We start from the raw sequence: 12,376 nt of genomic DNA, 5'->3' as shown, positions 1-12,376 counted from the left end.
TACGGGAGGCGTGCGATCAGACCCCTGCGCGTGCTTATCGGGAGGAGAGCCCTTTAACCTCCATTTACCATCCACCTCTCTCCCAAGATTTCCATTAATGGCGCCCGAGCCTCTGTTTAATGGCATGGCAATGTCTCACTCGACTGAGATTTAAGAGAGAAAAAAGAAAATCTGAAAAGAAAATTTTGCACGGATCTTGATGTAAGATCCGACGGACCTATATAGCATCTACTGCGACTTATAGCAAGACTGATGAATATATATAAGGACGACGAGAGTGGATAATAATTGTCTTACATAATTAGGAAGGTAATAAAAAAAGCCACATGCGGCTACGCCCGAAATACACAAGGGCAAAAGAAGAAGTAAGACGCATACAATGATCTGGCTCGCTGATCTCTACTTTCTTTATGCGCTGCAGGTCACGGAGACTAGTTCTCGCAGCGGGCGATGATCTCTTTCATCAGTTTCATGTCCTTAATATGCTGCTTGGCAACATCCATGGATTCCTCCACCAGCCTGTTGTGCTCGGTGCGGAGCATGGCATTCTCGTCCATAAGTTTCTTGATGATGACGCCCGTCCTCTGCAACAAGGCAGCGTTCTCCTCCTCCTGCTTCGCCCTTCCGGCGATCTTCGCCCTAAGCAGGTCGCGCTCGCCTCGGAGCTTCGCATTGCCCTCCCTAGTTGCCGGATGACGCCGGTAGCCTCGTCCTGCAACCTCGCCCAGCCGGAGATCTGATTCATCTGGCTATGGACCATCGCATGCATGCGCCTGTAAGAGTCCTCGCCTGCCCGCGAGAAATTTTCCCAGGCTGCCGCGCCGCGGTGGGACCTCCGTGCTGCTTCGGCGGTGCGGTGGGACATCTCTGTTTCTTCCGCTACGTGGCCGGACCATTCTGCTACATCGACGGCACGGCGGGACCTCCGTGCTGCTTCGGCGGCGCGGCGGGACCTCTGTGCTGCTACTACTGCCCGGCTGGACATGTCGGCTACTTTCGTGGCGAGGCAGGACATCTCTCGTGCTTCCTCTTCCATGCTCACCTCTCCCTGGTGGAAATCTCTCGACCCAGAACTCACGCTGGCTATGGCTTGATTGACTTGATTGTTTTTTGTGGATGAGGAGTTGAGGAGGAATGTGTAGTCATCTTAGCATAGTAGTGTCAGTGTACAAAAGTAGGGGCTCTCCTTTTGACCCCTTTACTTGTGCATGGGCAGTCAGAGCCGCGCGCCACGACCGCACGTAGCAGGGCAAAGGAGGAAAGCCAGAGACAAGCTGAAGCACAAGACAACCAAGACAACGCCAAGACCAAGAACACGAAGGACAGAAAGGCGAAGCAGGCTCCCCCGGCAAGACCCTTGCCGGGGCAGCCTCGACAGCCCCGGCAAGGGCCTTGCCTGGGCGGCACGCCCGACGCCAACAGAGTGAGCCACCCTTGAGCCCACAGGTTCCAAACCAACCAACTACGTTGGAACCAAGGCTCGGGAGGCACCTCTGCGGTGGCATGCAGATCTTTGTCAAGACCATAGATATGCGAGATCAGATGAGAACCAGAAAACGCCGACCCTCGGCGGGATCCTTGCCGAGGAGATCCACAAGCCTCTCGGCAAGCGCCTTGCCGGGGACGACTGCAACGCCACGGCAAGACCCTTGCCGAGGGCGTCAGCGGGGCCACTGCCAGGCCCGCACCAGCCAATACTTCACCACCGTTCGCATGCAGCTGCCAGCCCAACCAGCTGGGCAGGCACCTACGTGGCGACGGGCGGCTTCCGAGCCAACTCAGTAAGCACCTGCGTGGTGGCATGCAGATCTTCGTGAGGACCCTACCACCACGCCACCTCAGCTGCCTGCCTGCCTACATGGCGCCGCATGCATCGCTGGCCTGGGCGCGTGTCGAAGCAAGGCGAGGCGGCGAAGAACGGGACGGGCCTCGTTCCCGTCCCCGATAAAGCTAAGGGACACCTAAGCTATGCATTAAATGCGTCTTGTCCTGTAATACGGGCGATAAGCTCACAACACTGTAGACCTTTCCACCTCCTATGTGCCATTGTGGCAGCCCCTTTCGACTATAATAGGAGGCCCATGGCATACTGGAGAGGGATTCGGCTCTTTGGAACTACGCAGCTACCGTAGCTAGTTCGAGAGCTCAAGAACTCTCTCAAATACACACCAAAGCAGGACTAGGGTATTACGCATCCTCGCGGCCCGAATCTGGGTAAATGATCTTTGTGTTGACTGTTAATCCTGCTCTTCTCACAACCCCGCGCCCCGGCAACCGTAGTAGGGATTCTTGTGATCCCATAGGTGTCGTTTTCCACCGACAAGTAGTATTTATAACCGAGTACTACTAATACGCTCCTAAGTGGGAAACCGTTTAGGTTGTGATCGGTGTGAACAGGTTTGCAATTAAATATAGTGTGGTAGTAGTAGTAATTTGGAATGTGACGAGGCGCGCTCAAAATTTATTGACGGTTCTAGTTTCGAAGTGCGGCACTATTCCCGGATGGCGTAACGTCGGCACGTTTTGTCGGCCGTGGTGTAGCATATGCCATGGTACTAGTTCTTTTTCTACTGCTGTGTACATGCAAAAACTGGCACCGTCGGATACATATCTTACGCTTGGCGTTCGACAAGAATAGCCTCATGGCGAGCTATAGACTAGTCTTTTTTCAGACGCATTACACCTATCTCTCGGGACTTCTCGCACGCACCATCACTGCTCCCTAGGTTGATGCCACCCACATACACTTGTACTCTGAGAAGAGGTGCACTCACACACTCGTCCTCTCTCACACACGCATCTGTAGCTACGAATTGTAGTGTTCTCAACCATCTGATTGGCTCTATCATAGGTTTCACATTGCTCCTTGGCCTTGAGATTGAGAAGTTTAAAACGCGGAGGCTAAGATGGAGGCGCGAGGTTTTGGTTAATGTGCAGGCCGCACAAGGCACCAACACGACACGAGCTTCGTCTGCCTGGTGCGCATGCAGACGGGTGAGTTGTCCAAGTATAGAAACAACCAGGCCCTCGTTGGTAACCGCGCCTCGACTTTGGCTGGTCAAAGTGGAGAGTAACATAGACTAGTTACTAGTCTATGTTACTAGTCTATGCATAGTTTGGCGACGAGCGCTCTCTATATGTACCACCTTTTTTCTTTAATTTCATCTTGTTAGTTTTGCTCCATGGCGCAATCCATCGATACTACTACTGTACAAATGTATACATTTTTAAAAGGCTACAGGGCGGGGCAGTCTAGCTTGGTACTTTTCACGAGAGGCGAGGGCCTTTGTGATTTGACGGCTCATTACTGTTATAAGGCGGGGCCTTGTGATTTGACTGCTCGTATAAATGTGCCAATGACCTGAGGAGGAGCAAGGAACCGTGCGGTATACTCAAGTTTTCCACTGGAATAGTACTACGACGGAGGAGCACGAAACACGGCAGCCCAGTGCCATATGGCGATAAAAAATGATCTAATTTGCTAGTCATCTCATTGTTAGCATTGTTCTATTCATGCCTCGCAGAGAACGTGACACGTGCGGCGAAACACGCGAAGAAAAAGAAGAAACACAGGAGCAAAAGAAGAAGGAAGATTATCACCCCAAATGATCTAATTCGCCGCGGAGTCATAACTGCTTCTTCATCACCTCCACGACCTCCATCTCCGTGCGCGTCTCCTCCGCCATCTTCTTCATTCTGTTCATGACGCGGGATTTCTCGACATGAGCCTTCATCATCTGTTCCACGGCCGCATTACATACTTTGACAGCAGCCGGGTGCTTGATGTGGAGCTTCGCCAACTCCTCCTTCTATTCCATGACGAGGGTCTGCAGCATCTTCATCGAGGAACTACTACTCTCATGTAGCTTCTTCCAGCCGGCGTTCTTCTCCTTCAGCAGGTCGAGCTCGTGGCAGAGCTTCGCCTTGTCCTCCTGAAGTTTGCAGGATTTCGCTGGTCGCTTTCTTCTCCGAGGCAACGCTCTTCTTCAGCAGCATCACCAAGCCGGCGGTCAACTCCCCCTGCTTATTGAGCTCAGCGGGCATGTCATCGAGGCTCTCCTTCAGCAGCCCCACCAAGCCGTGGATGAACTCCTTATGCTTATTGAGGTGCTTATTGAGCTGATCGAGCATGCCGTCAAGGGATAACGACTCTAGCGCTGCCAGCTCGGCATGTTAGCCTCCGCGGCTAGGGCGCTCCTAGGAGCCATCGCCAGCCCGTGAGAGATCTTTCGAGGTCTCTGCCTGGCGACGAGCCCTCTTTTTTTTCCGCAGCCTTGTTTGCCACTCCCTTGTTACGAGTAGTTCTTGACCTAGAGCTCTGCGCACCGGACATGGCAAGGACGGACGAAGAAGAAGCACTTATGAGGAGGAAAGGTAGAGTAATTTTCGGTTAGGTAGTTCCCCTTTTTATAACCTAATTACTAGCACTAGTACTAATACCTACATAGTGGGGACACGTTCAGGTTTGGTATGTACTAGTAGGTGTGAGCAGGCTTGCACTTAATTGTAGCACTAGTACTTTCGAATGTGATGGGAACAAGGTAAAGAAAAATTGATGGGTTTTGGTTTCAAGGCCCGAAACGGCTCTCGATGAGTTTACTGGAACATAAATTCCAAGTAGACTACACTGCTCAGATGCGTAAATATTATGTTACAGTCAAAAATTGGCACAAAATACGAAGGAGACCAATGGAAGTACTACTAGCAACCCATGATTTAACTACTCACATGCGCGCAGTGGAGTAGTAATGTCTTTCTTCCGCCCTCACGTCCACTCAATTTGCATGCGCTGTATTAATTGACCATCAATGAAGTGAAGGACTTTACACGCGTCAAATTATCACATGGGGTGGATCTTGGACAAAATTGCGTCCGCCCGTGTACCCGCGTGTGCATGCGAGGGAATGAGTGCGTGCGTGGCGTGCATGCATGTCACGCCCACGATGCGGCTATATCTCCCACGTGTCGAGGCACGACTTAGAGGCATAACCGCATAGTGGTTTTGTCGCAAGAAGGGTCATCTTCACACAATCCCATGTAATGAACAAGAATGGGATAAAGAGTTGGCTTACAATCGCCACTTCAAACAATACATAAATATTATTCATACATCATCCAAAATACAATCATATAGACCGACTACGGCCAAAAGCCAGATGAAAATAAGACAACCCCAAATGCTAGATCCCCGATCGTCCCAACTGGGATCCACTACTGATCATCAGGAAAAGACACATAGTAACGACCACGTTCCTCGTCGAACTCCCACTTGAGATCGACGCCATCATCTGCACTGGCATCGTCGGCACCTGCAACTGTTTTGGTAGAATCTGTGAGTCACGAGGACTCAGCAATCTCACACCCGCGAGATCAAGACTATTTAAGCTTACAGGAAAGGGAGGTGTAATAAGTGGAGCTGCAGCGGCAAAAGCATATATGGTGGCTAACTTGCGCAAATGAGAGCGAGAAGAGAAGCAACGGAACGGACGTCATCTAGCAATGACCAAGAAGTGATCCTGAACTCCTACTTACGTCATACATAACTCAGACCGTGTTCACTTCCCGGACTCCGCCGAGAAGAGACCATCACGGCTACACACGCAGTTGATGTATTTTAATTGGGGTCAAGTGACAAGTTATCTACAACCGGACATTAACAAATTCCCATCTGCCTCATAACCGCGGGCACGGCTTTCGAAAGATAATACCCTGCAGGGGTGTCCCAACTTAGCCCATCATAAGCTCTCACGGTCAACGAAGGATAAACCTTCTCCCGGAAAGACCCGATCAGTCTCGGAATCCCGGTTTACAAGACATCTCGACAATGGTAAAACAAGACCAGCAAAGCCGCCCGAATGTGCCGACAAATCCCGATAGGAGCTGCACATATCTCGTTCTCAGGGCACACCGGATGAACACTACGTACAGCTAAAACCAATCCTCGAGTTTCCCCAAGGTGGCGCTGCAAGTGGCTCTAGTTTGGACCAGCACTCAGAGGAACACTGGCCCGGAGTTTAAATAAAGATGACCCTCGGGCTCGCGAAAACCCGGGGGAAAAGGCTTAGGTGGCAAATGGTAAAACCAAGGTTGGGCCTTGCTGGAGGAGTTTTATTCAAGGCGAACTGTCAAGGGGGTCCCATAAATCACCCGACCGCGTAAGGAACGCAAACTCAAGAAACATAATCCCGGTATATCGGTAACTAGGGCGGCAAGAGTGGAACAAAACACCAAGCATAAGGCCGAGCCTTCCACCCTTTACCAAAATATATAGATGCATTAATTAAATAATAGATATTGTGATATCCCAACATATCCATGTTCTGACATGGAACAAACTTCAACTTCACCTGCAACTAGCAACGCTATAAGAGGGGCTGAGCAAAAGCGGTAACATAGCCAAACAACGGTTTGCTAGGAAAGGATGGTTAGGGGCTGGCATGGCAAAATGGGTGTCATGATATAGCAAGTGATAGGTAGCGAGCATGGCAATAGAGCGAACAACTAGCAAAGCAAAGATAGAAGTGATTTCGAGGGGTGGTCATCTTGCCTGCAAGGTTCTCAGAGTTGTCGAAAGCTTGATCCTCGTAAGCGTACTCAACAGGTTCCTCGTTCACGAACTCGTCTCCCGGCTCTACCCAAGATAAGAACACAAACAAACGGAACCACAATCAACCACGAGAAATGCACAAGCAACATGATGCAAAACATGTATGATATGCAAGATATGATATGCGATGCATATGCGTGCTCCGGAAGGAAATTGATGATCATGGCAGTAACTTGGCAAACCAAGCATGCCACTGGAAAGATGAGATAATTTCGGTCGAAATCGATATAAAGATCACCGGAATCGGATGCACGGTTTGCAAATGGCAAGCAAAACAAGAATGACACGAATCTGCGATTAACAGCATGATAGCACTTAAAATGCAACAAGCAACAAAGCTACAGCACTCCAACATAGCAACAAAGCACATGGCAGTAATCTACAGGAGATGCTTGACAAAAGATGAACACTGAGATATGGCTAGATTACAACATATCAAGCTCAAACAAGCATGGCAAAAGTGCAAAAGATAACAGGATCACAGACTTAGTGAAAAACTGGACATGGCAGAAAACAGTATCAGGTAGTAATGTTCAGAGCACGAAATCAACATGCTACATGAACTTAACATAGCAAAACAAGGCATGGTAGTGTTCTTCTAAATGCACATGATAAAAGTCCCTTACTGACCATAAGCCAAAAAGGACCAGAAGATATGATGGCAAGCATGTAAACATAGCAAGTTTCGTTATTAGGTTTCAGACTTAGCAGAAAACAGAGCATGGCAGAAATAATAATATGTAGGCCTCTTTGTGAGCTTGAAGCACTCACTACAGAGCAATGCATGACAAACCAAGCACACCTATAGCACGATGGCATGTTTATGAAGCTATCCATGGCAAGGACAAAATCATAGCATGTATGGATCAACTACAATAAGCTTGGCAAGATTGCATATCATGTTAAGAATCTGTCAGAAATATTTCATAGCAAAAGTAGAGCAAGATTGAGTCATCCTATGGCACTCCATAATTGCAAACAATTGCAGTAATGGATCAATTACAACTATATCTACAAAACATCCTTACTGAACATCTCCAAACAATGTATGGATCTCTCTGTAGCATCAAGTTTACATGGCAACAAAATAACAGCAGACAAAGACAGAGAAATCACCAAGTCCCTGAAATCAGAAACATTACGGAGCCTACTTTGCATGCTTGTGCTAGTAATCACAGAGATCACAAAAATACATGGCATACACCCTTGGAAAGATGGCATGGCATACTCCAAAACACATGTAGAGCTCATGCCCATAAGATGCACAGATTTAATGATACAAAAATGACAAATCGCCAAGTTCTGATAAGAAACAGAGAATAACAGCAACTAGCCCTCTTCCAACATAGATTTGGGCATCAAGATGACCTCTAATGAACATGCTGCAATTTAACAAAATGAAGAGCATCGTGAGACAAACAATTTGACATATTACATGCACGAATCAGAGCTACATGCAAGAAGTTATGCAACTAGGAACATGGACATATGCTGTTAAAATCTCAAGACTTAGAAAATATTTGGGGGGGTTCGAGGAGAAAGTCAACGGGGCTACCGATCGGATCTGGCCGGACTCGCTCGAGCTCGGGCTCGGTAGGGTACGGCGCACGGTGGCCGGAGCCCTCGCCGGAGCTTGCCGGAGGGGAGGAGGGAGCGGCGCCGGCGCGGGGAAGGAGAGAAGGCCGGCGACCTCGGGGCCGGAGGAGGACCACCGAGGGGAGGAGCGGCGGTGGACGGCGGCGGTCGGCGGCGCCGGCGGCCGGCGCGGGGGTTCCCCGGCGGCGGCGCGGAGGCGCGTGCGGGAGGGCGCGGCGACGGGCCGGGAGGGCCGCGGGCGGGCCGGCGGGCCTCGGCGACGTGCCACGTGGCAGCAGCGGCGCGGGTGGACGCGTCCGGCTCCGCCCGGACGTGTCCGGCGGCGGAGAGGGACGAGGGTTAGGGTTGGACTGCGATTCGTTTTCGGGATGCTCACATATTTATAGGTAGAGGGAGCTAGGAGGCTCCAAATGAGGTGCGGTTTTCCCCCACACGATCGTGATCGAACGACCTAGAGCATGGAAGAGAGTTTGGTGGGTTTTGGGCTGGTTTTGGAGGGGTTTTTTGCTGGACACTCAAATGGACATTGCGGATGCCCGGTTAACCGTTGGAGTACCAAACGACCTCCAAATGGAACGAAACTTGACCGGTAGTCTCCGGGTGGTATATTAAGGCCACTTGACAAGCCTCGGTCCATTCCGAGAAAGTTTGACACCCGCACACGAAAGAAAACGAAAGGGGTGCACCGGGGGAGATAGGAGCGCCGGATTGCAAAACGGACAACGGGGAAAATGTTCGGATGCAAGAGACGAACACGTATGCAAATGCAATGCACATGATGACATGATATGAAAATGCAAGACATGACAAAATGCAAAACGGAAAAAACAAAACCCGCCCATGGAGGGAATATCATAACACATAGCCGAAAATGGCAAGAGTCGGAGTTACAAATATGGCAAGTTACATGCGGGGTGTTACAACACTCCACCACTACGAGAGGATCTCGTCCCGAGATCTAGGACTGAAAGAACTCCGGATATTCGGAACGGAGATGGTCCTCGCGTTCCCAGGTGGCTTCCCGGTCGGAATGGTGCGACCACTTCACTTTCAGGAATTTGATTGACTTGTTGCGAGTCCCGCGCTCAGTTTCTTCAAGAATAGCAACGGGGTGCTCATGATAAGACAAATCTTCTTGGAGGTCAATCTCTTCGAAGTTGATAGTGCGCTCAGGCGCCTTGAAGCACTTGCGGAGCTGTGACACGTGGAACACGTCGTGCACGTTCGCGAAGTTGGAAGGAAGCTCAAGTTGATAGGCGAGGTCGCCTCTTTTGCCAGTGATCTTGAAAGGACCCACGTATCTAGGGGCAAACTTCCCTTTGATACCGAAGCGACGAGTGCCTTTCATTGGAGAGACGCGGAGGTAGACATGGTCTCCGATCTCGAAAGCCAAATTACGATGCTTACTATCATAGTAACTCTTCTGACGCGATTGCGCGGCTTTGAGATTATCACGGATGACTTTACACATTTCTTCAGCTTCAGTGATTAAGTCATTGCCAAGAAGTTGGCGTTCACCAGTCTCTGACCAATTGAGAGGAGTACGGCACTTTCTGCCATAGAGAATCTCGAATGGGGCCTTGCCCGAACTCGCTTGGAAGCTGTTGTTGTAGGAGAATTCAGCATATGGAAGACAATCTTCCCATTTCATGCCAAAGGAAATGACACAAGCCCTGAGCATATCTTCAAGAATTTGATTGACTCGCTCGACTTGGCCACTAGTTTGAGGATGGAAAGCTGTGCTGAAGCGAATGTTAGTGCCCATGGCCTTCTGGAAGGAGTCCCAGAACTTAGATGTGAAGATGCTTCCACGATCAGAAGAAATCAATTGTGGAATGCCGTGCAAGGAGACAATTCTGGAGGTGTAAAGCTCTGCTAGCTGAGCTGCTGTGATGGATTCTTTGATTGGAAGGAATTGAGCCACTTTAGAAAGCTTGTCAATGAAAATGAAGATAGCATCATTTCCGCGCTTGGACTTGGGAAATCCAGTCACGAAGTCCATTTCGATGTGATCAAACTTCCATTCTGGGATAGCAAGAGGTTGGAGGAGACCAGCTGGTCGTTGGTGTTCTGCTTTCACTCTTCGACAGACATCACATTCATTCACGAATTGAGTGATCTCTCGCTTCATTCGAGTCCACCAATACGACTGCTTGAGGTCATGATACATCTTCGTACTTCCAGGATGAATGGACAGGAGAGAATTGTGCGCCTCATTCATTATGACTTTCCATAGATCACCTTTAGGAACCACAATCCGGTCCTCGAAGAATAAAGTGTCTCTGTCATCAATGCGATAGCACTTGTATTTGGAAAGACCCTTGTCGATACCATGTTTCACCTTCTTCACCATGGCATCAAGGAGTTGTGCCTCACGAATTTGATGTTTCAAAGTAGGAGAGACTATGAGGTTGGCAAGAAAGCCTTGAGGAACAACTTGGAGATTCAGCTTGCGGAAAGCTTCACAAAGATCCGGTTGGAATAGCTTGAGAAATTAAGCTGCTGCAATAAGCCTTCCTGCTTAAAGCATCTGCAATGACATTAGCCTTGCCTGGAGTATATTCAATACTCGGATTGTACTCTTGAATCATTTCGACCCATCGAGTCTGCCTGAGGTTGAGGTTGGGCTGAGTGAAGATATACTTAAGACTCTTGTGATCGGTGAAAATGTCCACTTGTCTTCCCAACAAGAGATGTCTCCACGTTATTAATGCATGGACAACTGCCGCCAACTCAAGATCGTGAGTGGGTAGTTCTTCTCATTAGGCTTCAACTGATGAGAGGTATAGGCCACAACTTTCTTCTCTTGCATTAACACAGCACCGAGACCTTGGAGAGAAGCATCACAGAAAACTTCAAACGGCTTGGATTCATCAGGAGGAGTCAAGACAGGAGCTGTGACAAGTTTCTCTTTGAGAGTGTTGAAAGCAACGTCACACTCAGGAGACCAGACATACTTCACATGCTTCTGAAGGAGGTTGGAAAGAGGCTTTGCAATCTTGGAGAAATTCTCAACGAATCTTCGGCAATAGCTTGCAAGACCCAGAAAACTGCGAAGCTGCTTGACATTTTGAGGAGGTTCCCAATTCACAACTGCGGACACCTTCTCGGGGTTAACAGCGATGCCCTTGGTAGAGATGATGTGCCAAGGAAAAGAACTTCATCGAGCCAAAACTCACATTTGGAGAACTTCGTATAGAATTGATACTCTCTGAGCTTGTCGAGCACCAATCGCAAATGTTTGGCATGATCCTGCTTATTCTTGGAGAAGACCAAGATATCATCGAGATACACCAAGACGAATTCGTTGGTATAGGGGTTGAAGATGAAATTCATCATCCGAGAGAACACTGGAGGAGCATTGACAAGGCCGAAAGACACGACAGTATATTCATAAGAACCAAAGCTTGTTCTGAATGCTGTCTTGGGAATATCTTCTTCACGAATGCGAATCTGATGATAACCCATACGAAGGTCAAGCTTCGAGAATACTTTAGCCCCTTTGAGTTGCTCAAATAGCTCATTGATGTTGGGAAGTGGATACTTGTTCTTGATTGTCTTCTTGTTCAATGGGCGGTAGTCGACACAAAGTCGGTCCATGCCATCCTTCTTCTTGACAAAAAGAACACCACAACCCCATGGAGAAGAACTCGGTCTGATCAAACCCAGACGCTCTTGTTCATCGAGCTGTTTCTTCAATTCCTTCAGCTTGTTGGGTCCAAGCTTGTATGGACGCTTGCAAACGGGTTCAGTGCCAGGCTCTAGTTCGATAACGAACTCAACTGGCCGATGAGGAGGCATACCCGGAAGCTCTTCTGGAAAAACATCTTGATACTCACAAACGACTGGAATTTGAGAGATGGCATTCAATTCGCCCTTCTCGTTGAGAGAGAAAAACCGAATGGTTTCATCACGAGCGGCATAAATAATCACATCCTCAGACGAGTGTGTCAATTGAATTTCCCTGGCAGCACAATCAAGTTGAGCCTTGTGCTTAGAAAGCCAGTCCATCCCGAGAATAAGATCAATATCCGAGTCACCAAGAACAATTGAAGAAGACTGAAATTTATAGTCGCCCATCTTGATGGAAACATCCGGGACACAATTATTAGATGCCATTTGCTTGCCCGGAGACACAACCTTCAACGGGATAGGGATCTTTTCCGTCACAAA

The 12,376-nt window shown here is 49.0% G+C and overlaps 1 long non-coding RNA gene across 2 annotated transcripts in view; it reads left to right on the top strand.

Annotated features, from left to right (window-relative positions):
• LOC141041629 (uncharacterized) overlaps window positions 1-12,376 on the top strand; it is a 48,476-nt gene that overhangs the window by 20,501 nt on the left and 15,599 nt on the right. The window lies entirely within an intron of this gene.

Source organism: Aegilops tauschii, chromosome 2, assembly GCF_002575655.3.
Source record: "Aegilops tauschii subsp. strangulata cultivar AL8/78 chromosome 2, Aet v6.0, whole genome shotgun sequence".
Lineage (NCBI taxonomy): Eukaryota > Viridiplantae > Streptophyta > Magnoliopsida > Poales > Poaceae > Aegilops > Aegilops tauschii.
Note: the sequence above shows the minus strand (reverse complement) of the source record. Positions and strands in the feature narration are given on the sequence as shown.